The sequence below is a fragment of the Urocitellus parryii genome, chromosome 5 (genome assembly GCF_045843805.1).
Source record: "Urocitellus parryii isolate mUroPar1 chromosome 5, mUroPar1.hap1, whole genome shotgun sequence".
Taxonomy (NCBI): domain Eukaryota; kingdom Metazoa; phylum Chordata; class Mammalia; order Rodentia; family Sciuridae; genus Urocitellus; species Urocitellus parryii.
In genome coordinates this window covers 127,773,915-127,795,589 of record NC_135535.1, presented here as the reverse complement: position 1 = coordinate 127,795,589, position 21,675 = coordinate 127,773,915, and the positions used below count along the sequence as shown (strand labels likewise).

The window sequence follows — 21,675 nt, the reverse complement described above, 5'->3', positions numbered from 1 at the left end:
AAATGGTCTTCTGAACTCGCACCAGAATTTGCCAGTAAGTTCCACTTACAACAGTTTAAAACATTTTCAGCTGGCACTGCTAAGCATCTCAAAATTCCTCTCACCAAATTCACAAAACTCCACATGGTCAGGTAGTCACAGCAATGATAACACTTCCTGGTACCAACACATTTAGTTGGCTTTTCTGCTGTTGCAACTAAAAGATCTGACCAGAACAATTTTAGGGGCGGAAAAGATAATTTAATGGCTCAGAGTTTTACAGATCTTAGTCCATAGATAGCAGACTCCATTCCTCAGGGCTCAAGGCTGAACATCATGGATGAAGAGTGTGGCAGAGAGAAGCAGCTCACATGATGATGAGAAAACACAGAGAGAGCTCCACTTGCCAGATAACAAATATATATACCCAAACATGCACCCAGTGCCCCACCTCCTCCAGCCACCCCGACCTATCTTTAGTCACCATCCAATTAATTCCATCAGGTGATTGATTCACTTATTGGGTTAAGGTACTCATAACCCAATCATTTTTTTTTTCTCTGAACCTTCTTGCATTGTCATGTGAGCTTTTGGGGGACATCTCACATACAAACCCTAACATCTGACATGTGTAATATTCCGGATTATGTGACATTTAAGAATTTTCCAGGAATCCTATTGTAACACGTCTTTATTGCAGCAGGAGATGACTGACTTGATGGATCTCATGCAAGACTTATTCTTATTTAATTCATGTACTTGAATTAGGGCCACACAGTCACTGAAAACTCAGTACTTCAGTAATTGGCCAGGGCCAATACCTGCATGGTAACTGCCAAGAACAAACTGTCCTGAGAAAACTTTAAAAAGGAGCCTCCATCCTCAGCCATGGTACCAAAACTTAAAAGAACTGAGGTTTTTGGAGAAGGATTGCCCAAGAAGAAAATGTTTTTTAGTTACAGAGTTCACTAGACAGAATTTTGTTACTGAAGGAAATAATCCAGAAAACAAATAAGGGAAAAATAGTAAATACTAAGTAAATACTATACAAGTGAATTTATAAATATCCTACAGGTGGAGATATCAGTTAATTTTATTAAAAATATTTTTAATTGAAAAAAACCTCTTTAATATCAACCCAGTAGCCTGTTATACCATAGATTATGTACACTTTTCTCATGGCAAGACATTCGATTATTTCTCATATTTCACTGTATGATATATCACATGGAAAAGAACTTTTGTACAGAAATCTAATGAGTAATGGGACTGGGGAGGTAGTTCTGTGGTAGAGTGCTTGCCTAGCATGCATGAGGCCCTAGTTTCAATCCCCAGTGCCACCCAAAACAAAACAAAACAAAATGAAACAAAAAAAACAACATCTAAAGAGCAATTACCAATGTTTTCTATATAAATTCTGGGCTTCTCCAGGCTGCCTTTTACATATTTGTAGTCCTGCCTTCAGAAGACCCAGAGCCTGGCCAGACAGATATTTTTGTTAACCCCCATTCACCGAGGACACACAGAATCCATTCCCTCTCATTAATAAGTGACTGAATGTATATAGCAGATCATAAGCAGTAAAGAAGATGTCAACTTTAATGAAAATGACCCAAAGATAATGACCCTAGAGATGACCAGAGGATAGCAGGGGGTGCTAAGAACAGAAGGGTCAGGGCACCTGGCCTCCTGGAGGAGGGAACAGCAGCTTGCAGGTCATCTGGAGCTGTGCTTGTTAAGTAATCTTAAAATCAATGCCAAATGCCTGCTTATCCCTGTCTATAGAGGGAAGTTTGCATATTTGCACAGTAACACAAGCCTTGGTTCATTGGTCCCTGTATTGATACATACTTTTTTTTTTTTATTAGATTGCTGTGTCAACAGTTCTTCCTAGGGAAAGGAAGAAAGGAGGATAAAGTACTGAACTCAGGTCAAAGAACTTGCTTGCCCTAGCATTTGCTGGTCCTCTCTCTGTCTGCCTCCCTCTCTTCCTCCTTCCCCGTTTCTATGTATCTCTTTCTCTGTCTGTTTCCCTGTTGTTCTCTCCTCACTTAATGGACATTACACCATCCTACTTTCTTAAATGCAGGTGGGGAAGCCCCATTTCCCTAAACCCCAAAGTCTAGCTTAAATGCTTTGTAAGGGAAGTTGCCTTTCCCACACAGTTAGTTGCCAGCAATGGCTGTAGCCTTGATTAGTTGCCCCACTGGGAAGGTGGAGTTGCTAGCCTGGCTCTTCCCTGCTCCCCTCTTGGAGGCCCAGCTCATCTCCAAGCTTCTACTACTATTTTCCTGTTCCTCGTGGGATATTTACTCTGGGGCTCATAGTGCACTGATGACTGTGCTGGAAACAAAGGCCTAGTCCCTGTGTGTAAGGGGATAACAGCCATGTGAAAAAAACATCCTTTTTCTTTCCAGCTCTAAGAAGAACTGGAACATGTATGTGGATTCTACAGAAAATGAGCTAGACAATGTGTCATATTTAAGGAGCCAAAAATAGGAATATGGTAGAATGGAGTTAAGGAGGGAGGTCAGAGCAAAGACAATGGGAAAGCCAGCTGGAGAGAGAGTCCTGCCTGAGAGGCCCTGGGCATCACCAGGCAGCGATGACCATGCCATCTGTGATTCTATAGAGGGCAACTTCAGCAGCAGTAGAAGTCAAATTGCCCTCAGTTGAGAAGTAATGGGCAAGTGAGAGTGGAGGCTGTGAGTGTAGAATACTTTGGCTCTGAGGGCGTTGGCAGAGTCATGGGGCAGGTTTTTCTAATGTGGTGCTTCATTGAGTTTGCAGGCCACAGTGACAAAGCTTGTAGCAGGGGAAAAAAAAGCAAAAGAGTGGAGATGACTTTGAGGACACAAAGCTGGGGGAGTAAGGCACTGTTGAAACCAGAGTTTTGAGATAAAACTAGATTTACAGCTTTGCCAATTTTCTTCTGAGTTTTTGTCTTGCAAATTTGAAGAATGAAATCCATGGACAATAATGAAAGGGAAGAGTAAACAGAGTAGGATTTATTGAAGTGAAAATAGAGAAAACTCCTGCCAAGCAGGAGGGGACCTGATAGCTGGAGATTCAATTTGGGGGCTTATATGGTTTGGGGTGGGAGATATGTTGGAGAGGGTATGTGTGAGGGGGATTTGGGATGTGATATAGTTCTACTTTGGGCTCAATTTTGTTGGGAGCCTAAAGCTATTCTAAAAAGTAAAAAAAAAAAAAAAGAGAGACACTGATTTTCATACTTCAACCCAATATACTAAAATACTACTATTGGACACATTATAAACCTAAACAAATTCAATGAGACAATTCCCATTCTTTTGGAGGGTGCTAGCTTTGAATCTGTGGGAAAATTCATACTCCACACATCTCAATTGAGTCAAATCACAATTTGAGTATCGAGTAGTCACACACATGTGGCCAGAGGCTACCGTGCCAGGCAGCTCCAGAGTCTGTGAGTTAAGACCCACTTTCAAGGAAGGCCGAAGGCCTGTGCAGATAGTGCGCAACACAAAAGGCTTTAATGGCAAACTCCAGCCATGCAGTAAGGGATGGGACAAACCCAAAGGCTCTGGACTCTAGAAAGTTCTCTACCATCATGTTCAGAGTGTACTGCAAGAGTAAGATGAGAGTCTGAGAGGATAGAGCTCAGATGAGAACTGTATTTCCTTTCCCAAAGTCACCAGAAGACTCCAGAAACTCTGGAGTGCTCCACATCCCAAGGAAACATATTGGAGCCCACACCTGGTAAATTGTCCCAGATGTGAGGTAAGCTCTCCTACATGGTAGCACATCCCAGCTTCCACTGAACCTGCAGTCTCATGGCCCAGCCTCTGCCTGAGCCCTGGGGAGGCACCAGCTTCAGCAATCCTAAGGTGGTGCCAAGCAGAGAGTAGCCAGAGACCAAAGGATTTGATGTAAGGCTACACCACACACCAGCTCTGTGGCCTTGAGCAAATGCTCAAAGAGGTCTTCTCTGAGTAGCACCCTGCCAGGAAGAAAGCTACTGCCCTTCATCTCCCAGCACCTGTGACAGATCCCACTTCATGACTGAGGACTGAGGTTCTGCACACCCCTGTCAGTGTGGCCAGCTGCTCCCTAGTGGAGCCTGCCAACATAAGGCACTGGAGGGAAACTGGGAAGCTGGGGCAAGGTTGGGTTTGCCTCTCCCTATTGCTGCTTCCCTTAGGAGCAGGACCTGTTGAGGCTCCTTCCTCCAGAGGTGGCTGCTCCTTCCCCCAGCTGTAAAGGGATCCTGTTTGCAGTTTTCCAAGACCTCCAGAGCCAGCCCCCTTGGTGACCCCGGTACACTCAGGCCCCTCTTCCAAGCCCAACCTCTTCTCATTTTTTTGGCCTAATAACAATAACAATAATAGGGTCTAGCATGCTAAGCACTTCGTCACTCAGGAAGGAGGAAACCTCATCAGTTATTTCAACAGAATTTAATGTAAAAACTGTGAAGTTCATAAAAAATGTTGACTGGATGATTGTAAAAATGCAAAGACAGAATGTAAGCTATCACAGAGGGATGAACCATGGGAAGCAGTTTCCATGCTAGGACTGGGAAAAATGCCTTTTAACAAGGCATACATATGTAGTTATTCGTATATAAACTAAAAAAAATGAGTCCCCAAATTGTAAGTAGTGATTATATTTGAATGCTGGAACTACTGTTGATTTCCTTTAAAAAAAACAATGCACTTTATTTCTGTATATACTGCATATGTTCAATGATGAATATGATTACTTTCATACTGGAGAAAACAAGTCAATATCATTTATAAAAAAAAAGGAAGGGCTAGATTTAGGCAGATTTAAACTTTCACAATCAGGATTCTGTAAGATGATGCATTCTGTGGGTTCCCAGGCAATCTTTCTGGGTGTGAGTCTCCAATCTCAACCATGATGCTCCCCTGTAGGAAGGTTAACTCCGATTGCAGTTGGCAAGGGTCAATTTTTGGCTCCTCTGAGAGCTTAAGAGATACTGAGAGGTACCAACTTTCACTTAAGCAATTTCTAAAATTATCAAAAATGATATCTAGCAATAAGTAAAACTGTTGTTGATATATTTTAAATGAAATAGAGAAAAATGTCAATGGACATATTTCCTTTGAGTAGAATTATATAAATATGCGTTTAGCAAAGAATGACAAGGCTTCACAAGCAACACATCCACAGGAAGCCAGAGATGAGATGACCAACCAAAACTGAGTCACCTTTTCCTATAATAGAAGGTTTGAAGACACTTGTCTGCAATGAGGATTTTATAGCTCTACTCCAATTCCCAGAGTGGGTGTTTGCAAGTGCTCACCCAGTAACCCTAAGCTCCAAGTTAATCCTAGAGCAAAGCTTCTTAACTTTAATGTGCATGTATTAAGCTGCAGATTTTTGACAAAATATGGATTATTATTTAGCAGGTCTGGAATGGAAACAATAATTCAACATATCTGACACCTCTGAGTAAGGCTGAGGCTGCTAGTCTTCTGACCATACTTTGGGTAGCAAGTGTTCAGGATCTGGCATCAAAGCAACTGAGGTCGTTGGGAACCATGAACAGGAGACAGCCATTCAGTTGTACTGTTTCACATTAAGCAAGGGAAGAGAGGCACAGAACATGGTCAGTGAGACTTCCACCCACCACCCCATTCCATATAACAAGTACTTTCATACTCAGTCTGGTGCTTCTGTCCTCACATATGCTAGCACCATAAAGCATCTTTGTCCCCAAGCATCTTGGCACCATTGAGATTGATAATGAGAAGCAAACTTCAGGCCCTTGCATGAGATCATCTGGAGAAGCATGAGGACCTCAATTCTTTGGAGAGTTTGAACAATGATATCTTGCCAGGAGGTATGCCAGAGTCTGGGCTTTGCTTACAGATGGTCACCTGGATTATTTGGCAGCAGATGGCACCAGAGGATAAGCACAAGCTGTGTCCAAGACAGTGGCTCAAAAAAATCACCTCAAAATCCCAGACAAATATTTAAAGAAAGGAACTGAAAGGGAGATGTGATTAAAGTTGAGACAGGACAAAAAGTTCTAGGAAGGGCACAGATGACTCAAAGAGCACTTGTCTCAGGCGTCACTTGCACAGGTTCTTTCAGGGCCTGGACCAAAGATACCATGTGACTGCACAGTCTGCTGCTGCCTCACCCTTTGCTAGATCATCTGTGCAATGCTCATCTTCTCACAATGAGGATCCTTGAGGGTTCTGGCACTGAATACCTTCCCCCAGGGGACCATGTAGTGTCCAGTCACTGTCCATTCCATTGCAGGGTAGCTCTTATTAGAAAGGCTAGGACATCACATTCAAGGTGGCCCAGGAACGATCTTGACATGTCCTTCTCTGCAAGAACAGGCTGTGGGTCCAGGCCAAGCATTGAACCTGGTTCAGGATCAAGAGAACTGGGCCTTGACCTCCATGAGGGAGACATTCATGCTCACTTTCTCCATCTCTCCTACTCCTGTCAGCCAGGGCCTCATTAAGTGAGACTCAGGAATCCCTGTCCCTACTCCTGCTGAAGGGTACTGGGATGCCAATGTCCTGGGAACACTTTGACAAAACCAAGGCCTGTGGCCTAGGGCAACTCATCTCAGTGGTCAGGGCATGGATGAAGGAGGCTGTAGACATAGCCTTAAGGACTGTAGGCCTCTGTAGTGAGGCAGCACAAGGGAGGCCACAGAGTTTGTATCCAGGGTTCTCGTCAAGAGAGGTCCTGGCAGGCAGGAAGGGCAAGTAAGAGACTATGGGCACAGCAGCCTGACCCCTGACTCCTTTCCATGCTGGACCATAGCATGGCACATGGCTGTGGTCTAATACTCAGCTACAAGTGGCATCTTCACCATTGATCTGCAATGGAAATCTTTTCTGGAGCTCTCTCCCTTGCCAGAACCTGTCCTAGGCATGGAGGATAAGTGCTCTATGGCAATACAGAGGTCATTCACCAGGTGTTGACAACCTTGTAAGTTTATGTCCATAAAGGTAACAGGCACAGTGAATGGGAAAAATAATGTAGTAGAGTGTGAACTGTAGAAACCCCTTCTGCAGAGGGCCCTGAGGACAACCAGGATCTGTCCTCTTCAGCTGGATATGCTGATGGCACAACAGGAATCACACTGCCTTGAATCTACGGAATTCTTGCCACTTGTGAAGCACATACACACACATGTCATCTCTCCCAGCGGGCAGGGGTGACCAAGGTTCAGAGCTCTTTCTCCAAGTGCTCCTTTCCTCACTTCACAGTTGCCTCAAGGTTTATGGTGGGGGAAAACTCCCTGGTTTCCCAGGCCAGGCATCTCTTGCTGACTTAATACAATGCACCCTTCCTGTTATAACCAGACACCTCTGGCTCTGCCATCCTGTAGCTCAAGCCACAAGGTGCACCATGAACTGCAGAATCTGGTACAAAATCCTCCCAAAAATAAACAGCAGAACTATGGGAGGGTCAGGCTTCACAAGGCAAATAATGCAAAAATGGAATCTTGCCAGACTATCTGGGCCCTAAAATCCAGAAATGATGGGTGTTATGGTTTAGATGTGATGTCCCCCCAAAGCTCAGTGTGAGACAATGCAAGAGAGCTTGGAGGAGAAATGATGGGGTAAAGTCTTCACCTAATCAGTGAATTAATCCCTGATGGGGTTAACCAATTAGTAACTGGAGGCAGGTGGGTGTTGCTGGAGGAAGTAGTTCTTTGGGGGCGTGGCTATGAGGTATATATTTTATATCTGGGGAGTGGAGTCTCTCTCTGCTTCCTGATCTTTATGTGAGCTGGTTTATTCTACCACAGTCTTCTGCCATGATCTTCTGCCTCACCTCAAGACGTGAGGAATGGAGCCTGTTAATTATGGATTGAGAACGCTGAAATTGTGAGCCCCTAACTAAGCCTTTACTCCTTTACAATTGTTCAGGTTGGGTCTTTTAGACACAGCAGTAAAAAAGCTGACTAAACAATGGGATTGCCAGCTTGCAGCATGTCCAATTAGCTATATTGAAAGGCCTGGCAAGGAAAATAGCAGAGAGAAACCTAGGGCCTGATTAAATGGGGTTGGATCTTCCACTTAGCCTCAAAGTCTCAGAGCATTGTGAATAGGGGCAAATGCTCAACTCCTCCAAGAGGGAAATCTGTTGGAAGGTCAGCACCAGGGTCTTGACCTCCTTCTTGAAGTTGGCATCGAGAAAGACATAAATTAACAGGTTGACACAGGTAGAAGCTGTGGCAATCATGTGGCATGCCAAGAAGATGAGGTTTCTGTGACAGACAAGGATGACTTCATGATGCCAGTCCTCCAGGGTATTGGACACACGCAAGGGCAGCCAGAATATGTCAAAATCAGCCACCATTGCCATGAGCATCCAGCTGATCATTCTCATCTGCCCAGCTTGCCAGCTGTAGGTGCCCTTGGGGAACACCCTGCCTCCACAGGTGCTGGTAGTTATGTACACAGCAGATCAGAATGACGCCCAGAGGGGTGCAGTCCTGGAAGAGAAGAAGGTGGTACAGCTAATGCCATGGTGGTACAGATAAAGTACAGACCACCTTGTCTACCAGAAAATCCAGAGCCTTGGAGTGGTTGTTGTGGAAGACATTCTCCAGGACACTGTTAGTCAGAAAGGGCAAGGAAAAGAAGCAGGCAATGAGCCAGATGGCCACAATTCCCATGGAGGCTGGGAGATGCTGGGCTTCCAGCCTGTTGGGTTGATAATGAGCTGATGCCTCTCCAGGGCCACAAGGACAAGTGAGAGGATGGAGACTGTCACTGGATAAAGGCTTGCATCTTATAAGGACCTTGCCAAAGATCCAATCAGTAGTCCTGTGAGTGGCTGGCAGATGAGGCCCCTGAGGAAGTCAGAGAAGGCCAGGTTGACAATGAGCAGATTGATAGCATTGTTCTTCTCCTTTTCTTCATAATCAAAGGTTTCCTAGGAGCCCCACAATGGTAGAAAGTGATGATGAAAGCCATCGGGTTCACAGAATCCTGGCAGTGGTCAGAGAAGTTATACAGGACATCCTTGGGTTGGCTCCTGTTTTCACCCTGTGGGGATCCTGGAAAGCACAAGGCCAGGAAGTGAGAGGTGTTCAGGGTGGATGTGAGAAGTTTCCAGGAGCTCTTGAACTAAGCAGCCCACTTCACAGGTGAAGCCTATGAGGCAGAAAGACAAATGGGACTCAGGGATCATGCCTCCAGAATGGAATCCAGGGAGAAGCAGGGTCCACTGAGGAGGTTCTTAGCTGCTTCCGTCCCAATAAATGGACAATAGGAGCTGTCACCTAAGGAACTGGGACAATAGGAGCTATAACCTAAGCTCAAGGGAAGAGACTGGCATCTAATAGTCATTACCTTCTAGGAAGCACTTTGCATGTTGGGGATCATGTGTGGTGTTTTGTATATGTTAGCGGGTTCACTCTGAAAGGTATATATCAACCCATTTCATTGATGAGGAATCTAAGATTCAGAGACGTGAGGCAACTTGTCCCCAGCCACACAACTAATAAAAAATGGGTCCCAGATACAAACGGAGGTCTGTGTGATGCCAGAATCTGATCCATGTATTCCTTCTTACCTCAGAATTCATCTGTTTTGATGATAAAGTAGTTGGGGAGTTGTATGCAGAGTTCAGAGGCAGAATTGTTCAGAAAACCCCTTGACACATTTTACCATTTGGAGGCAACAATAAATGTTTCTGTTCACTTCATGCTCTTCAGGACAGAAGAATTTCTTGGAACTCAACACAAGCACCCTCTTGGTCTCAGTCCCTATCTGCCATGCCAGCCATATTTCTCAGGTGACAACTTGTCAAAGGTGATGACTTTCAGGTATGCAAATACTACTCGCCAGCACACCAGTATATATCTGCTCTCATTATTGTTCCTGAACATCTGGTCAAGGACATCTCTCTCCCTGGATCCCACACCATGTGTATGCTCAAGTCACCTGATGTACTTTGCAGTTCCTAAATGCACCAGGTAGTTCCACACTTCCATGCCTTGCCACAGGCTGTTCATTCTCCCTGGAGTCTCCTCAGCACAAGGGACCACTCCAATATTAAGTTGGAATTTGGACTCAAGAGCCTCAAAGAAGTAATGCCAATGACATTTTGACATTGAAGAGTCCCCTGCCCTATCACAGCATGCATCACTATAACCCACCACACAGTCTCACAGGTTCTCTAGTTATCATTCGTCCCATAAGGTCCCAGTTCTCAATCTTCATTAAACATCAAAATTATTTGGGGGCATATTGAAAGTACAGATTTCAGGGCTCCTCTCCCTGGAATACAATTAAGTGAGTCTGGGATGGGGCCCAAGAATCCATATTTTCACAAGTGGCCTAAGGGATTCTGATGAACATGATTGTCAGGTCCTATTTTGAGAAACACTATTCATGGAGGAACATCCTATTTGAAATAATCTATAATTCCCTTATATTAGTAACACCTATTTTTTAACATAACTGTGTCCTTCCTGAGCAACTTCTAACTTAAAGGTAATTCTTACAGAATGAGGTCAGATTAGACATAGATTAATTACAATTTATCAGCTGTCATAAATGTTACTCATTGTACATTTGACTTATAGAGATGAGTCTTGTTTGACTTATAAGAAATGAGCCACTTACAAAGTCAAATCAGGAATTTGCTTGACAGCTTACAGTCTGGTTATTTAGGCTCTGGATTTCAAGAGGCAGGACAGTTTTGCCAGCACCATGGTTTTGTAGCAAAAAGCACTATTTGGAGTTAAACATGACACAAGGAAATATACCAGGACAAAACACAAAGTTCAAAATTTGAGGTAGAAAAGCAAGCCACAACTGCTACTGTTGTACTGGCTTCAGATGCAGCAAATAGGAGACACATCCCAAGGATCTGGCTGACCATTAGCCAGAGCGGAGCTATGTCATTAGTGAGGGGCAACACCAGCAAATTCAACCCACCAACTGTAGCATGATCAGAGGGGAGTTACTGGGCAGGAAGGGATCCAGAAAATAGTCACTGTTTCATTCATTCATCTACTCAATCAGTATGTGTCAAGCCCTAGTCTAGAGACAAGGGCTGCAAAGATGACTCAGATAGCCAGGGCCCTCCCAGAGGAGGGAATCAGACCACTAGGAATGAAGATGGACCTCAATGTCACACTGTTATTGCCCAATAAGTAGGAGTGGGGTGCCTGTGAGTTGGCAGATGAGAGAAGGGGCAGAGAGCACAGAGATGAGAGAAGTGACATTGATCTGGGACTGCAAGACTGAAGAGGAATCACTCTTACAAATAGACAAAAAAGAAGGTGCAGAGAATACCATGGTGCAGAGACAGGAAAGAGGAAAGCTTCCTGCAGAACAGCTAAAGTTCCAAATAACTGCAGCCAGGGTGGGTGGAAGGAAGCAGCAAATGATGAGGCTAGAGGGGTGGCCAGATAAGGGATGCTAAGTAAGCCACTGAAGGCCACATGCTTTCCAGAAAGGTCATCTGGATATACAGAATAGATTGGAGGAGAGGGAAAGACAGGAGAAGAACATCTCTGAAGAAGACAGCATTGGGAGTCAGCCTGACTTTCAGCCCACACTGACTTCTCAGAGATCCGTTGGACAGTTAACTCACATCCCATTCCAACAGCATTCACCAGTTCACATGGATGTCTGAGTCCAAATCAGCCCTCTTAGCTGCTTCTGGAGACAAGGCAGAGGGTATGAGAGAGCAATAAAGCAAGATGCAAATGACGGGGGGCCAGGAAAAAAGTGAAACTATCTGCTGGCCCTGCATCTTTCCCCAGAGTGGTAGGGGCTGGGAGGAGCCATCCTGGAGCCAACTCCACAGATTCTTGTCTGGAGGAGCCTTGTGTGCACAGGGACTGCAGATGTCCAGAAAAACACTCCAGGGGAAAGGGCAGCAGCAATTCAAATCCTTGGGTCCCTGGTCAGCAAGAAGGCTAATTCTTTTAATAGAATGTGCTGGGAGGAGAGGAATACATGAGAGAGGCTCCTTACACACACACACACACACACACACACTCACACACACACACACACACACACACACACACAGAAGGAAGAAGAAGGGACCCACATCCTCAGCCTTGTGTGAACGATCATGGCTTTGGCTTTGAAACTAAAGAACCTAATCTTAGAAATGGCCAGAGAAAGATCATATTAAGGGAGTGGGTCACCTGGCAGCTGGTATCTTTGCACAAAGGAAGGGCTATGTGCCTGCTCTCAGGTCACCTCTGGAGTCAAGAACAAGATCCCCTATTGCATAGATACCATCCTGCTATGTGAGAAAAGAGCAGAGCATTGCCCAGTGATCCTCCACATGCCACCAGGGTACATGGTTGCCCTGGGTTCATATCCCAGCTCTGCCATCTATGAGAGGGTACCTATGTGAGGATCACTTAACCTGTCTGAGCCTCAGATTCCTCAGCTGGGCAGCGGGCAAGGAGAGTAATACCCATGTTGCAGAGTGGTCTGGCTCCCTTCCAGGTCAGGGATGAAGGGACAGATGTAAACATATATATAGGACGTGGGGCTCTCCACTCCTGGCCCTCTTTTGGGTCCAGTCTTTATCTTGGTTCTTTGAGCAAATGGGTGTAATTGGATGGGCCAGCTTCTGTTCAGGAGCTTTACTAGCCACTTGCTAAGAAGTATGGTTCCCCATTTTGTAACCTGGCACTTAATAGGTGCTGATCAAATGTTAGTTCCCTTCCCCACTCATTCCACTAACCCCACCTAAGAGACCTCAGCCCCCCCCCCCGGGGGAGCTGCACAGCAACAACACAAACCAATTCCCCCTCTTGGAAAAGAGACCTCAAGGAGGGAGGGGCTCTCCTCACCATGGAGGGCTCAAGCTTTCCCAGGAGACCAAGGGCAGAGGAGACAGCAGCTTTCACTTGCCACCCCACTGCACGCTAGTTCTCACCATAGTCCTGTAACGAAGGACTTTTTAAGCTGATCCAGATGAAATTGCCATATCTGACCATGTTTGATCACATGTAAAGTTGGCGAATTCACCTGTTCAATCTAAGATCAGTCCAGTGTTCAAAACAGGACACTGACAAAATGGTCATACACTGGTACAATTGGTCACCAGTGAGGAGTTCTGCTCCCTCAAATGTTGAAGTCTGAAATTAGAGAAGTACACCGAGGCAAGATATAAAGCAGGGTTTGTTTAAAAAGGGGTAACAGACTCCTCCCCAGAAGGAGAAGGGGACCATAGCTGGTATCCTGGTACCCCAAGAAGGGAGGTGTTGTGCCTTTTTTATATGTCCTAGGTTTCCTTTGTTCCCCTGCCCTCTCCCTCTTTTATCTTTCCCTTCCTGCTTATGACTAGGCCCAGGAGTGCTCAGTGGGATGGACAAAGGTGGGAAACAGGTGGGCTGAAGGGGGAAGGGCAGGGAGCAGCCCAGGATACACTAATTAGCAACCTAATAGCTCCCTGTAGGGAGGGGCAATTTCTGGGACAGGTTACCATAGCAACCAGTTGGAGCAGGGGCAGGTTTTTTTATAAGGATAGAGGAAAGGCTGCAAAGGAATTCACATTTCAATCCCTCAGGGGACAGTCTCCAACTTTCCAGACTCACTCAAAATTGGCCTCCTTCATCTGACCTGACTTGATTTACCTATCTAAGCTGACTGCCTGTCTTATTCTGGCTTCACTACCAACAGCAATTTGCAGATTCAGTGCAATCTCCATCAAAATACCAATGACATTCTTCACAGAAATAAAAAAAACAAAAAATAATGTGAAATTCATGTGGAATGAGGTCCTGGAAAGGCCTCCAAGGTTGTGGCAGTGAGGATTAAATGGGAATGCCTCCTTTTCTCCTTTGGAACCAGGTGACACAAAACTCAAATGAAATAGAACAGCATCCCTTACAAAACCTTCTCCTGTTTTGAGTACACTAACACCATTTCCTTCTGAGGAACGAAGGAGGGTAAGATCTGCTTCCAGGGCATCTCCTAAATACTGGACCACAGCTCCCCCATAGAACCTTCTGTGGCTGCCTATGGAAATGAACCCCTGGACTGTGGAGGTGGCACTTCTCTTGTCTCTGTCCCAGGAGCTCAGCCCAGGTCCACACAAAGGTGGAGCGCTTTACATTTAACAGGGCCTGATTGTAACTGGGACTTCCACAGGTATAACCTGAGAATATGTCCTGTCCAGAAACCACTGGACTCCAGGAGGGAGCCCCATGGATTCCTGTCCTCTGGGCAGGCAATAACTGACACTGTCACCTCCTCCTGTGGGTTGGGCTGTCTGTGGCCTCTGAGGCTTAGTTGGTGGGCTCCTGTAGGCAGCTGCCACATGGACACTTCTGAGAATAACTGCCTAAGGTTCCTGGGGTCAGAGAAGAGCTGAGGAGCTGAGAATTTGGAGAAATCAGCAAAGGGCTCTAGCACCAAGAACCACCTTCTGTTCTTGTTCATTCTAATACCTACCAGATAGGTGTGATCATCCAATGAGAAAATGAGTGACTCATGAGAAAATGAGTCTCAAAGAAGTGGAGTGATTTTTCCTGTCACCATAGATGGCATTTGAGCCCAAAGTAGAAGCTACTTCTGCAGGATCATACATACCATCCCTGAGAGGGGTGAGCACTGCACCTAGCAGACATTCCAGAGGAAAGTCCCATGCCTCACACTGCCTGCTGGACCCTCTGTCTCAGCTGGGGAGGGAAACAGCACCCTCTAGTGGCATCAGAGCCTGCACCCAGGTCTTCTAAAGCCCCTGAAGCTCTAAGAAAGCAGAGTCAAGGATGAGAAACAGGCAGCCCCCCTTCACCACTCTCTAGTGTTCAGGGATAGAAACAGTCTGTGAGGCTCCTGGACCAGGATGCACTCTACAGTCACTGGGGAAGAGGCTGGGTAGGATTTTACTTCTGCCATAAACATGGCTAGCTTCTCTATCTTCTGCAGATTGAGATTGACCTTCCTTAATAGCTTGGTGATGGGCCTCACTTCCTGACCCTCAGGACTGTTCCACCTGAGTTACCTTGGAGCACTAGTATCTCAGCTGTGCGTGACCCTCTGCTGCTAGTGAAGAATTTTCATGGTTCATGACCTCTTTTGGGCTTCTTCATCTACAACAATTCTGTGTTCTCCTTGGCCCAATGAAAAAGCTGAGGATCAAGAGGAAGGGGATAGGCCCTAAGTACTCTCCTTGCTAGAAGTGTCTTGGTATTTGGAGTCAAGTCTACTCACTCTGAGAGCAAATGTATCCTGAAAAACTGGGAATTGAAGCCACCTCACTGAACCTCAAATATCTATTTTTTATGTGTAATATTTTTTATTTATATATGACAGCAGAATGCATTACAATTCTTATTACATATATACAGCACCATTTTTTCATATCTCTGGTTGTACATAGTATATTCAAACCAATTCGTATCTTCATACATGTACTTTGGATAGTAATGATCATCACCTTCCACCATCATTACCCCATGCCTACTCCCTTTACCTCCAACCCCTCTGCCCTATCTAGAGTTCGTCTATTCCTCCCATGCTCCTATTCCCTAACCCACCATGAATCAGCCTCCTTATATCAAAGAAAACACTCAGCATTTTGGGGGGGGGATTGACTAACTTCACTTAGCATTATCTTCTTTAACTCCATCCTTTTACCTGCAAATACATGATTTTATTATCTTTTATTGCTGAGTAATTGTCCATTGTGTATATATGCCACATTTTTTTATCCATTCATCTATTGAAACACATCTAGGTTGGTTCCACAGTTTAGCTATTGTGAATTGTGCTGCTATAAACATTGATGAGGCTGTGACCCTGTAGTATGCTGTTTTTAAGTCCTTTGGGTATAGGCCGAGGAGAGGGACAGCTGCGTCAAATGGAGGTTCCATTTCCAATTTTTCAAGAAATCTCCATTCTGTTTTCCATATTGGCCACACCAATTTGCAGTCCCACTAGCAGTGTATGAGTGTAACTTTTCCCCTACATCCTATCACTTATTGTTGTTTGTCTTCATAATATCTGCCATTCTGACTGGAGTGAGGTGAAATCTTAGAGTGGTTTTGATTTGCATTTCTCAAATTGCTAGAGATGATGAACATTTTTCATGTGTTTGTTGATTGATTGTACATCATCTTCTGAGGAGTGTCTCTTCAGGTCCTTGGCCCATTTATTGATTGGGTTATTATTTATTTATTTATTTGGTGTCTAGCTTTTTGAGTTCTTTATATACCCTAGTGATATGTACTCTGATATATGAGGGGTAAAATTTGTCCCCAAGATGTAGGCTCTCTATTAACCTCACAGATTGGTTCTTTTGCTGAGAAGAAGCTTTTTAGTTTGAGTCCATCCCATTTATTGATTCTTGATTTTAATTCTTGTGCCACAGGAGTCTTAGTAAGGAAGTAGGGGCTTAATCCCACATGATAGAGATTAGGGCCTACTTTTCCTTCCATTAGACACAGAGGCTCTGGTTTAATTCCTAAGTCCTTGATCCATTTTTAGGTGAGTTTTGTGCATGGTGAAAAATAGGGGTTTAATTTCATTTTGTTGCATATGGATTTCCAGTTTTCTCAGCACCATTCGTTGAAGAAGCTATCTTTTCTCCAATGCATTTTCTTGGCACCTTTGTCTAATATAAGATAATTTTAGTTTTGTGCGTTAGTCTCTATGTCCTCTATTCTTTACCATTGGTCTACCAGTCTGATAAAATATCCATTTATAAAATGGAATTAATACTCAAATCCACTGTGGGGCTTGTTAGGAGAAATGAGATGAAAATATCTCTCAGCACAGTCACTGTCAGATTTGTGTCTGAGTCCCCTCCTTTGGCTTCTATTCCCCTCCCTATCCTATTCCAATGAGCAATCTCTATCATTTCTCCAGCCCATGTTGTAACCCATTCCTCTCACCTGCATTAGTTCAACAAGGGCCTAAGAGGTCCTGTGAGCTCAGCCATGGTGAACTAAAATCAGTCTGAGCCTATTTTTCCTGAAGCTGTTCTGTTACTGCCTCCCCCTGAGGTGTCCTGTACTTAAACGCCTCATGTTTAGAGGATATTGTTGAGTGTCAAGTGTCCACGTTTGTAGATGTTACTCACTGAGCTAATTTTCCATGTGGAGAACTTCTGTTCATTCTTGGAGACCTCATCCTCTGTAAAATGTCTCTTCACCCCACCCCTGCTCATTCCTTTTTTATCCCTTCAGTAGAGATAGACTTAATATTGGAGTTCATTTTGACATAATTACACATGCATGGAATATAGTTTGTTCAGTTCAGTCCCCAGTACTTCTCTTTTCTTTCCACTCCTCCCTCTCTGTTTCCTTTTCTCTACTGATCTTTCCTCTATTTATAGTTTTTTTTTTAATTTAGCATGTTATAGATATGAAGATGACATTCCTTGTGGGATCTTCATATGCACATAGGAACATTTGTTCAGATTCATTTCATGGCCTGTTTCCATCCACCTCCTTCCCCCTCAATCCCCTTCTTCTACTCCACTGATCTCTTCCATATCCATGGGATCCCCCTGCCACCTTCCCCCCCCCCCTCTTCTTATTTTGGTCTTGCTTCCATACATGAGATAAAACATGCCAGCCTTAATTTCTGGGTCTGACTTATGTCACTTAGCTTGATGTTTTCCATTTCCATCCATTTACCAACAAATGCCATAATTTCATTCTTCTTTATTACTGAGTACAACTTCATTGTTTATATATACTACATTTCTTTATCTATTCAGCTATTAACAAGCACCTAGACTGGTCACATAACTTGGCCATTTTGAATTGTGCTGCTAAAAACATTGATACGGCTGCATTCCTTTGGTATATTGATGTTGGATCTTTTAGATATATACTGAAGAGTAGGATGGATGGGTCATATAGTGGTTCCATTCCTATTCTTTTGAGGAATGCCCATATTGTTTTTCAGAAAGTTTTGACTAATTTACCTTCCAACAATGTATGGGCATTTCCTTTTCCCCTCATCCTCATCAACATTTGTTATTATTTGTATTCATGTGTTTGTGTATGCATGTGTGTAGTGCATGGGACTGAACCCAGGGCCTCATGTATGCTCTAAAAGCACTCTAACACCAACCCTTATAATTTGTATTCTTGATAATTGTCATTCTAACAGGAATGAGATAAAACCTCTCACTGTAGTTTTGATTCACATTTTGTCGCGACCCCTTGCCCGCAAGGAAGACGCAACTCAGGAATCTTCTTTCAGCAGTTTATTCAGGCCCTTGATATTTCTTCTAATGATCCCGGATGCCCCTCCCAGCCTAAATAAAGCACCTCAAGCCCCAATGCAAGGCTGCCACGTGGAGCTTTCTCATAGGGTGTTGAAAAGCAACGCGCCAACTCTCCCTAAAAAGGAGTTGTTTATCACAGGCCACAGCGGAGCCAGCGCCATCTTGTAATGGCGACCATAGTCCGCAGAAACGGCTCACCACAACATTTTCCTGATTCCTGAAGATATCAAACAATTTATTATTATTATTATTATTATTATTACATAATCATTACTATATATTTATTGGTCATTTTTATTTCTTTGAAAAGTGTTTCTTCAGTTCTTTTGCCCATTTATATATTCTGGATACTAATCCCCTGCTGAAGGCCATTCCTCTTTCCCCCTGCCCAAACAGAAGAAATGCATTTTCACTCCCACCCCTATAGCCCAGCCCCACCACCAACCATCAAAAAGCCTAGATTAAGAGGGGTTTTGGGCTTGGGAACCCAGGCCCAGCCCAGATCCGCCATCACCAGCCTGCACGGGACCCAAGCTCACAGTAGGCCCAGGTCTACTTCTTTACCATAGGGGCAGACACCCATTGGAGCTCAGCCTCTGGTACAGCACCACCCCTTCCAACCAGTAGACTACCACAGGAGCGCAGACCCGACCCATGGGGTTGTCTCTTTCTTGTTTCTCCTGCTAACAGCCAACATCTTTTGATTAACCTTTTACTAGTCATGTAATCCAATAACTTTATATTCTCACAGCCTACCCCCCTCCCACCATTACAAACTGTAAACCATTATGCAAACCTATTGACTATATGGTAGAAGATAATCAAACTTATCATTTTTGTTTATAGTGACAAATCTGTAACTGTCAAAATAGAAGCTAATTGATTTATGGTTGCATATTGGTTACATTGGATGTTGTAATATTGATATCCCCCTTAAGGTTGAGGTATTAGTAACCTGTAGTGACACTATAAGATAATAGGGTATAACCTGTAATACCTCAGATCTACCCACAAGAGAGGAAGATACATAGACATCATGAAAAAACAAGCGAGGAAAGTACCCCAAACAAACCAAGATACTACAACAATAGAATCCATAGATAGTGCAGTAGATGAAATGTCAGAGAAGGAGTTCAGAATGTACAGAATTAAAATGATCTGGGAATTAGAGAATGACAAAGTGAGTACATACAGGCAAAAATTGATCATGCCAGCAAAGAGAACAAATACAGGTAGCAAGACTTACTTTAAGAAAGAGATAAAGATTCTGAAAAGACAAACAAACAAACAAACAAACAAAAAGAAATGCTTGAAATGAAAGAAACAATAAACCACATAAAAATGTAATAGAATCTACCAAAAAACAGACTAGATCACATGGAAGATAGAAACTCAGACAATGAAGACAAAATATACAATATTGAAAATAAAGTTGACCACACAGTAAGGATGGTAAGAAACCCTGAACAGAACATCCAAGCTTCTGATTTGATGATGAAATAAAAACCTTCCATGATAAGCAAAAGCTGAAAGAATTTACAGCAAGAAACCCTGCACTACAGAACATTCTTGGCAAAATATTATACAAGAAGGAAATAAAAAGCAACAATGAAAATCTGCACAGGAGGGAACTGCACTAAAGAAAAGAAAAAGCCAATCAAAGGAGAAACCAAGTCAAGTTAAATACCAAAAATCAACCAAAATGCCTGAAAATACAAATCATGTCTCAATAATATGTTAATGGCCTAAACAACCAACCAAAAGACAAAAATTGGCAGATTAAATTTAAGAAAAAAGACCCAACAATTTGCTGCCTTCAAGAGACTGATAGGAAAAGATAATCACAGATTGAAATTGAGATGCTGAGAAAAAACATACCACTTACATGATTTGTGGAAACCAGCAGGAGTTTCCATCCTCATATCAAATAAAGTAGATGTCAAGCCAAAGTTAATCAAAAGAGATAAAAAGCACATTTCATACTCCTTAAGGGAGTCATTCATTAACAAGACAGAACAATTATAAATATATATGTCCCAAACACTAGAGCATAGATGTTCATCAAACAAACTCTTTTCAAGTTCAAGAGTCAAATAGACTATAACACAATAATTCTGGGTGACTTTAACACACCTCTTTCACCACTGGATAGATCCTCCAAACAGAAGCTGAAAAAAGAAACTATAGAACTTGATCAATAACTTAGACTTAACTGACCTATATAGAATATTTCATCAATCAACAGTAAATACACTTTCTTCTTGGCAGCACTTGAACCTTCTCTAAAATAGACTATATTATGCCACAAAACAACAGTCAGCAAGTTGAGATAATATCTCACATTCTATCACATCATAATAAAATAAAATTAGAAATCAATGATAAAATAAAAATTGCAGTCTACTTCAACTCCTGGAGACTAAAAAAATTGCTACTGAATGAACAATGGGTTGCAAAAGATATCAAAGAGGAGATTAAAAATTCTTAGAAGTAAATGAGAACACAGATACAACATATCAAAATCTCTGGGATTTTGACAGCAGTACTAAGAGGAAAGTTCATTTATGGAGTTCATTCCTTAAAAGAAAAAGTCAACAATAAAAAAGTACTTAATATTACATCTCAAAGCCCTAGAAAAAAGAAGAAGAAATGAACACCAAAAGTAGCGGAAGACAGGAAATAAAATCAGAGCAGAAATCAATGAAATTGAAACAAAAGAAACAATTGAAAAAATTGACAAAACAAAAAGTTGTTTCTTTGGAAAAAGAAATAAAATTGACAAATCCTTAGCCATGCTAAGGAAGAGAAGAAGACAGAAAACTCCAATTACTAACATATGTAATGAAAAAGACAATATCATGATGGACACTACAGAAATAGAGAAGATAACTAGAAATTATTATGAAAATTTGCACTCCAATAAAATAGAAAATATTCAAGGCATCAACAAATTTCTAGAGTCATATGATTTGCCCAAACTGAATCAAGATAATATACACAAGTTAAACATAACAATTTCAAGCAAAGAAATAGTATCCACTAGCAGAAACCTACCAACCAAGAAAAGCCCAGGACTGAAGGGATACACAGCTGAGTTCTATAAGACCTTTAAATACTTCTCAAATTATTTTATGAAATAGAAAATGAGGGTACACTTCCAAACTCACTCTATGAATCCAATATCACTCTGATTCCAAAACCAGACAAAGACACATCAAAGCAAGAAAACTTCAGACCAATAACTCTAAGGAATATAGATGCAAAAATTCTCAATAAAATTCTGGCACATTGAATACAAAAACATATAAAAAAGAGAGTGCACCATGATCAAGTTGAGGTTTATCCCAAGGATTCAAGTTTGGTTCAACATATGGAATTCAATACATGTAATCTATCACATCAATAGACTTAAAAATAAGAAACATCTCAATAGATGCAGCAAAAGCATTCAACAAGATACAGTACCATTTTAAGGTAAAAACTCTA

General features: G+C 42.8%; 1 pseudogene; it reads right to left on the bottom strand.

Moving 5' to 3' along the window:
* Positions 1-8,010: 8,010 nt before the first annotated feature.
* Positions 8,011-9,549, bottom strand: LOC144255046 (neuropeptide Y receptor type 4-2-like; annotated as a pseudogene).
* Between the last annotated feature and the right edge of the window lie 12,126 nt (positions 9,550-21,675).